Genomic DNA, 9,115 nt, shown 5'->3' with positions numbered 1-9,115 from the left:
CTTTATTTCCCCTCATACTTTATGGATGTTTTGGCTGTGTACAAGATTCTATGTTCAAAATAACTTCCCCTGATGAAAATATCGTTTCCTTATCTTCAAATATCCTTCCTCTTTGAAAGTTTTAAAATTTTCCCTTTATCCTTGATGTTAGCACCTTCTTCTACATGTATCTAAGCGTGTCTTTTAAGTGTTTCTTCTTGGCTCTTGGTGGATTCCTTAAAAACTTGACTTTTTGTTAATTGATAAAAATTTTTCTTTCATATTTTAAAGTTATTTCCTGGCTGCCTATTGACTTTATTCTCTTCTTCAAGGAATTTAATAGAGTTTTCTTGTTTTTTTTTTTTTTTTTTTGGTGGGAATGGGTTTGAACTCAGGGCTTCACACTTGCAAAGCAGGCACTCTACCCCTTGAGTGACACTTCCAATCTATTTTGCTCTGGTTATGTGGAGATGGTGTCTCTTGAACTGTTTGCCCGGACTGTTCTTGAACCACAATCCTCCTGATCTCAGCCTCCCAAGTAGCTAGAATTACAGGCCTGAGCCACCAGCATCCAGATTAGATTTGTCTTTTATATGTCTTTAAGTTTTCTCTTCTTTCTAATTTCTTAGATTTTGCATTATAGACTACAAGTAACACCATCAACTAACTAACTAACTACATTCAGTCAGTAGTTAGTAACTACAACTAACTGCATTCAGTCAGTAACTCAAGCTTTCAGATGAAATCTTCAACTTTAACAATCACACATATGCATCATTTTGCATATAACAAATACACCATTACAAAACTTTCTAGCAAATTTGCACTGATTTCTCCTCTTTTGGCAGCAGTATGCACTAGAATCTCTCTAAGGATCATTATTGTAATTCAGATTCAGGTTTCTTTTTCAGATTAAAAAAGTTCACTGTATGCTTTCCAGTTTCATTGTCTGTCTATATTAGGATTTTAATATAAAGAATTAGGGGAAATATACACCTATTTAAGGGTGTGTCCACTGTAAATTTTAGCCCGATGCCCTAACTTGAATGATTCTTAGAAGAGTCTCAGAAAATTTCTACAAATTCTCATGAACTGCTGGAAACTTTTGCTCAGCAGATGTGCGGTGTGTGGTCTGTACAACCTGGGAAGATATCCCGGAATTTGACATCTGGCCATGTGTTCCCATCACCTCTGAATAATATCTCTCCTTTTTTGTCTTCCTAATCTCTTACAAGTGCCTTTGGTGAGCAGACACTGTCCGGGAACCAGCCAGGGAGCTGCTCCTGGGAACTGTGGTTCCTGGCTCTCTGCAATGCGGGGACCATACATGGAAGTGTTGGTGATGCCTGGTTGACAAAAGACAGAACAACCCACACAGCCCCCTTTGTTACCTCTGCTGCCTTCTAAGCACGCTGTGTTTGTATACCTCAATTCTTTTCTTTCATGCATATTCAATGTGTTTCAATGACACAAGTTTGCCACTGGAGACTTCCTGTGTTTCTCTGGAGATTTCCCAACAATCTTCATTCCTGAAAGTATGGCTGTAGACCAGTAAGTCATAACAGGGATCCACGTACAGTCAATGGAGAGTTGTATTCAGTAGGCAGCAGGTGGCACAAGTTCATATACAGTTGTCCCTAGGTATTTGAGGGACATTGGTTCTCAAGTCCTTTATATGGAATGGCATAGTATTTGCATATCACCTACAAATTCTTATAATTTGAATAATCTCTAGATCACTGGTAATGTCTAGAACAATATAAATGCTGTATAAACATTGCTGTACTATATTGTTTAGGGAGTAAAGTTTGTTCAGCACAGACACAATCCTTTTTATAAATGCCTTTGCTTTTGATCTGTAGTTGGTTGAATCCACACATGCAGAGCCCACAGACACACAGGATCAACCCTTTTTTTTTTAACCCTGAGGATGAGGTAAATACCTTTTCTTTTTTTCCAATTTCTTGTTAGTTCAGAATTACCTCATTATCCTCATTCAGGAAAAAATATCCGTACTGTCTAAGTTGTTTAAACTTTAGAGAAATGAGCTCAGTTTTGGGACAAAAACCCCTTTGTTAGCTGCTACCTTCTTGTTTGCAAATAAGCAGAATGTTTGATTCTGTAATAAGCCCATTTTCTGTTTTTCAGCAAGACAAGGATTGGTTCAGTTAGAAATCCTACTGTATAACTTGTAAGGGTAGAAATACCATGCTCAGAACACTATCTTAAAGTGGGGACCTGTGACAGCTAATTTTATGTGCCCACTTGTTTGAGCTATGTGGTGATCAGATAGCTGGTTAAACATTATTTCTGAGGGTGTTTCTACAAGAGATTAAGCAATTGAGTCAGTGGACTTAATAAAGCAGAAGCCCCCCACCCACTACCAATGCTGGTGGTCATCATCTAATTTCTCAAAGATTTGAATAGAACAAAAAGGTAGAGGAAGGTAGACTTTGTTCTGTTTGAGCTGGGACATTTATTTCCTCCTGTTCTTTGTTTTTCTGGCTCCAGTCCTTTGAACTACCTATTGGATTTCTGTGTCCAGCTTGTAGAAGTGAAGTTGTAGAACTTCTCAGCCTCCATGTTCAAATGAGTCAATATATTATAATAAATCTGTTTCTGCATGTGTGCATTGGTTTGTTTCTCTGGAAAGCTCTAACACAGCACTCTAACATGCATTTACCAATGCGTGGATTTCCTCAAGTCCTTGTACTTAGCATACTAAGCTTAGAGGGGGAAAATATATGGCTTTGGAGAAAGGCCAATTTGTTAAAGGCTGAACTTATTATTAGAATTTTCCCAGGAAAAAATAAGAAAAGGCTTGTTTATATGTTTTATTGTCTTATCTAGGAACATCTGGAAAACATTATTGTTATTCACTTACTCCATTTGTATTGTTTTCCTAGGAAATAAAAAATAAAAAGGAAATACCAAATAATGTTTTCTTTTGTAGAACCAATTGTCTTTCCCTACCATAGACATATTTAATTATGGAAATTGATAGGGTTCTTAACATTGAGTGAGGATTATAAAGATGGTACACTATGACAGGTTGTTGAATAATAATTACAATTACTACTAATAACAAATGTATACATGAATACCTCCCATGTATACAGTATGAAGTTTCAGAATGCAGGAAATGCATCTGGCTTTTGCCCTGCAGAGAACATATGGTCTACTTGAAAAGAAAATATTATGGAGATAATAAATTGTATTATTCTAAGCTCAGCAAAGACTCAGAGCCTTAGTGTACTAAGTGTGCTAACCTATTCAGCCTGATCCTTGAAGATTGATCTGGATCAAAATTCAAAACTGAGGGCCTGGAAGTGTGGCTCAAGTGGTAAAATGCCTGCCTTGCAAGCACAAAGCCCTGAGTTCCAACCCCAGTACAACAAGAACAACAACAACAAAAAAACCCAGAGAAAATATGAAACTGAGATATGAGGGATGGGTTAGTTACTTATTGCTGTGTAACAAATGATCTTTAAAACGTATCAACTGAAAAAACAGCACACAATTATTTACCTTATAGTCTCTGTGCATTGAAAGTTCAGGTACAGCTTAGCTGAGTAATCTGGTTCAGGTTCTCTCAAGAGGCTGTAATCAAGGTACAGCAGGGCTGGGGTTTCATTTGAAGGCCCAAGTGAGGAAGAATCTACATCTAAGCTCATGCACATGGTTCTTGATGGGTTTCAGATTTTTAAAGTTTGGAGGACAAGAGTCTCATTCCTTGGTGGCTCATAGGTGGTGGCCACCCTCAGTACCTTGCCACCTAGAAAGTTTGCTTCATCAAAGTCAGCAAGGGGACTGGGATTAAGCTGAATGGTTGACAATGTCTTTAGTATGCATACGGCCCTGGGTTCGATCCTCAACATCATGAAAAAAAAAAGGAACACCTACTAACTGTTGTGTTGTGTTCTACTAGTTAGAAGGTAGTCATAGGTCTTGCCCACACTTCAGAGGAGGGATTATACAAGGAAGGGCTGTGCTGATTGTGCCTATGATTGTAGGTTGTACCTGGAGGGGACGGATTACTTCTGTGTAGGACCCAGAACAAACAGAAGCACAGATGGATGAGACCTCAGTGGCCATGTCAGATGATGTTCTGGGAAGTTGGAGCAATCCTGGATAGCCAGAAGATGCACAAGATCAATAGCCAAGAAGCTTGACTGATGTGACTATGTGCACACAACTCTACATGATAAGAAGAACCCATTAAAAATACACACATGGATCTCTTCAGTGCTCTTTCCAAAAACATTCTAACTCAAATCTCATCAAATCTTTAGACCTAACTTTCAGTTTACAGGAAGTAGAGTGACAAGGGAAGAGGTGAAATAACCCAGGAGAAAATCTGATTAAAATTCTTAAAGTCAGACACTTTTTATGACAACTGGCCCAATCTCTTCAGTAAGAAAATACTCTGAGGAAATAAGGCCAGGGTGAAGATGGGGCTAATGGAACTTAAAGCAGAATACCATTGTCAGATCTTCATTTTATTTTTTCATTACTTTATCTTTTTCTCACCAGATGGATAAAGTGCCAGTGTGTCACAAGGTTTGAAGGCAGCACATCTCACACAATGGTGTGAAATCCCAATCATTGCACTCATGAATTACAAAAGGATCCAGATTCTGGTTTATAAGAAACAAAGAACAAATGGGAAAGTTTATGTCAGATTGGGCATTAGAATATGTTTGGGAATTACTAAATTTGCTGAATAAGGTATTATAGCTAGAGAGGAGAAATACAATCAGCCTTGTACCAGCGGAACCTGGGTGACTGAAGCCGGAAGAGATGAGGGGACTACTGAGTCCTGCTCAATAGCCACTTTAATGAAGTATACATTGCTTTTTATAAACTCCTTTTTCACGGACAGCATGTGGTCAGAAAAAGCATGCCATGTATTACCTGTCAAGATTACATTAGCACAGGGAAGCACAGTTAAAATTAACTCTTTGTTATGTCTCCTTTAAAATGGGAACAGAGAAGCAGGAGAAGCACACGGTCAACATAATTTTCTTATTTACATCTGAAGGACACGAAGACATCTGGAAACCTTGAATATTGTTTTTCTGGATGTCTGGCTTTCTCACAAGGCCAGGTACCAACTCACACAGGCAAGGTCCCATTGCTGGCTCCGACAAGCCTTCTGTGTCCGAAGGTTCCTCACTCACAAACTCAACCAACCTTGGATGAAAAAAATTCCAGATGGTTCTGTATAGCAAAGCTTAAATTTGTTGTGCACCAAGTGCTATGCTAAATCCATGCAAATGAGGTAACGTATAGTGCACCCTGCTGCAGTTTCACGGATCCCTAGCTTCTGTCCAGCACACACTATGCGGACATTGTTCCCTTTGCATCTTGCTCTTTCAGGTGCTGAGCCATTAGGCCCACAATGGCTGCATCTGTACTGCACATGTACAGACTTTATCTTGTCACTCCCTGAACAACTGTCTGTATAGCAGCACATTTTATTAGGCAGTTTAAGAGCTGTATGCTGGGGAGGAAGTATGTAGGTTATATGCAAATCACACTACACCGTTTTATATGAGATGAGCATTGCATAGATTTTGGTCATCTACAGGAGGTTCTGGACTCAATGCCTTGTAAATACTGAAGAAAAGCTGTACCTTATTTGTTGGAGGTGTAGGACGAACTATTCAGGGATAAAGTGTCACATAGTTTGTATTCTATTTTATCTTTTGTTTTGGTAGTATTGAGGTTTGAATTCAGGTCCTCTTGCTTGCAAGTCTCTGAGCCACTCTGCCAACCCCTGTAATTTATTCTGTAATGATTCAGAAAAATATTTGCATAATCTTACATTGGGAGGTTATGTCAAAAAAGGCAAAAATACACCAAGACCTGGAAACACGCTGATACTCTCAAATGGACGTTCTTATAATTCTAAAAAATGTTTTTTCTTGTTTGCTGTTAGTTGTGCTCAAGCTGTGTATTTCCCTTCAAGCTAGCATAATGCTCACCCGAAGCACTGCTCCATAACTTGTTGAATTAGATATATTTATAGACATTCAGTTTCCTGGGCTAAAACGGCTTCCATCAGGAAAGTCTTTTTCCCTTACCTGACTAGCCTGGGGGCATTAGTTGTTAGGGTAGGCTCAACAGCTCCACAAGCCCTCAGGAATCAGGGTCTCTCTGTCTTCTGGCTCCTCCATCCTTGATTTGACAGATTTCAGATTCTGGTCACAGGTGGAAGCAGCAGCAGCCTTCAGTGGAAGCAGAAGTGGAACAGAGTGGCACTGGTCACACTGTTGTTTGTCAGAGCCCCCTAAAGGACTTTCACTGATGCATCTGTGGCCATACCTGAATCACCTGGCAAAGTGAGCTGCCATGGAGCCTGGGAAAGCAGTACTCAGCTCTTCTACTTGCCTCTTGGAATAAGAAAGTGCAGGAGGGCTTCTCCCCCAATCATTTCTTACAATATCTAAATGTACTTCTAAGCAGGTTTTTTTAGGCAGGTATCTCTTTAAATATTAAAACAAAAAATTTAACTGGGCATGACGGCACAAACCTATAATCCTATGAGATCAGGAGGATCACAGTTCCAGGCCAGCCTGGGTAAAAAGTTCAAGAGAGACGTCATTTCAACCAACGCTTGGCTGCAGTGGCACAAGCCTGTCATCCCAGCTGAGATGGGGAATTGTGGTTCTAGGCCAGACTATGCAAAAAAAGAAAAAAGTTTGTGAGACCCTATCTCAATAAAAAATGATAGGCATACTGGAGCGTGCTTGTCACCCCAGCTTCAGTGGGAAAATAAAGTAGGAGGATCAAGATTCAGGCTGGCCTGGGCAAAAAGTAAGACTACATATCCAAAATAACCATAGCAGAATGGACTAGAAATGTAGCTCAAACTGTAGAGTGCCTGTCTGGGAAACATGAAGCTCTGAGTTCAAATCCCAGTATTGCCAAAAGAAAAAAATTCAAATTGAAAATCAATAAATTAAGTGCAAATTATAACTTCAAATTCCTTCCAGAAACATTGGACAAGCCACCAAGTACACAACTCCACACCAAGTATTAGGATAAAAACCCAATTGACAAAGATGAAAAAGGGACACTCATGTCCTTGGAAAGTTTATAGTACAATAGTGGAAACAGGCTTGTAAAAAATAGTTATAATGTGGGAAAAATCCTACAAAAGAAACACTCAATGGGCAATGAAAACTTACCCTGGGGACTCAGAAATGTTGCAAAGAAGTCTGGTCGCACTAGTTGGAAGAGAAGAAAACAGCACAACCATGCACATGCCAATGAGGACAGCTGGCACCCTGGGAACCACAGTCCGTCTCAGGGGACCACTAGCATGAAGGTTTTGTTTGCAATCTGAGAAGAATTCCCTCTTTTTGTCTTTGCAGAAAATGTGCAAGACTTGGAGCAAAATATCTTGTAGTCCTGCTGCAGATTAATTAACTGTGTGAGATGCATTTGGAGATTTAGCGCAGGGAGCTCCTGTTTTTATCATTGCAATCTTACAACATCTCTAATCGGTAAGCATGGCACGTGCTCTGTACACTGTTTCTCAACTGCAGAGCTGACATCGTGGCTGGAATTGCATCCATCTGCTAGTACTTGACATATTTTTTTGTAGAACAAACCAGACATAATTTAACGATGGTAGTTCTGTACCTGGAAATTTTAGAGCTGTGATGGCACACCAGCTCTGCAGACATCTAGGAAGTCTGCTCAAACTGTGAAGGAAAACGGTGTTTCCCAGTGACTGGCAGCATTGAAACAAACCATTAACAGAAACCAAAGAGTCCCAATCAGGAAATACTGAAATTACCCTGTGTCTGCCAGATTGGGAGAGAGATGTCGCAATGTCATCAGCACTTATTAAAAAAATTGTTTTTAAAATAAAAATCCTTCACCTCTCCTTTTTTGGTCACTTTAGCTTTTTGCTGGTGGCTTTAAAAATGTCTTTTCTTCCATGACATGATAGGAAAGGCACTTTTGGAGCTGTAGTTTAGTTATAAATGACTTTGCCACAACTGTTTTTTATTTCCATTCTGTTTCACTGGCTGAGAATGTAAATTGAACTTTGGTGCTATTGTGCTTTGTTCTCTCTCTCTTTGTGGAAATGTGTTCTGAATTAAAGCCCACAAATAAACCAGAGCAGTCCCAAATATTGCCCTGCAGCCTTTGAACAGCCAAGAAAAGACAGAATGTGGTTTTATGAGCCCCAGATGGTGCAGTGGGTGTCACGGATGTCTTTATTTGGGGAGGTCATGGGTTCAGGTTCCATCTGGAGGGGGTCTCAGAACCCCTTCCTATCTAGGGAAGAAAGATGAGCTCTTGAACAGAAAACATAGCCACCTGCAGGGAAGAGGCATGCTGTCTTCTGAACCTGATCTGCACGATCGCTCCTTGCTTATTCACCAAAGTGTGGGGAGATGGTGGTATGATTCAGAATCAACAAAACTGTGGCTTATTTCAGCACTGTCTTCATCTCCCCTGATGGCTTTGTAAAGATCTTAGAATCAGCTCTCTCCTTGCTTGTTATTAGGAACCCAGTCTGTCCCCTCATTGACGCACTCCTGAAGCCAGTAAGAATGATTATATTTTTGGCCATCCATATTCAATAGGGGAAAAACCAAAACAAAATTTCTGAGACCATTTTCTATTGAGCAGAGTGGATGTGAGTCTAGACTTAATAATGCCATTTGATTTGGCCTTCAAATAGCATTGACACAGTGAAGCCATAATGGCATCATAACCATGCTCTCAATTCGTGTACTTTCCATCCTTTCATTTTTTTTATTATAAGAACTTAGTTGGACATGGAAGCACATTCCTGTAATACCAGTATCTGGGAGGCTGAGGCAGGAGAATCTTAAGTTCAAGGTCAACCTGGGCTACAACATGAGAACTTGTCTCAGAAAAAACCGAAAACAAAGCCCTCCAATTTTAATTGGGGCAAAGTGCATGTCTTATGAAATGTACCATTTTAGCAATTTTTAAGAACAAAGTTCAGAGGAATTAAGTGTATTCATGTTATTGTGTAGTCATCACCACCTTCCATCCACAGAACTTTTTTAACTTTGCAAAACTGAAACTCTGTCCCCATCAAATGCTGACTCCTCCTTCACTTCCACACCCAAAGCTCTGGCAATCT

General features: G+C 39.8%; 1 non-coding gene across 1 annotated transcript; it reads right to left on the bottom strand.

The window, feature by feature from the left end:
- Window positions 1–4,506: 4,506 nt before the first annotated feature.
- On the bottom strand, window positions 4,507–4,609 carry LOC141416043 (small nucleolar RNA U13). Its single transcript, XR_012440969.1, has one exon. It is a non-coding gene; the product is annotated as a small nucleolar RNA U13 (small nucleolar RNA).
- Between the last annotated feature and the right edge of the window lie 4,506 nt (window positions 4,610–9,115).

Source organism: Castor canadensis, chromosome 13 (assembly GCF_047511655.1).
Source record: "Castor canadensis chromosome 13, mCasCan1.hap1v2, whole genome shotgun sequence".
NCBI classification, from domain to species: Eukaryota; Metazoa; Chordata; class Mammalia; order Rodentia; family Castoridae; genus Castor; species Castor canadensis.
The sequence above is the reverse complement of the archived record's forward strand: the minus strand, read 5'-3'. Positions and strand labels throughout refer to the sequence as shown.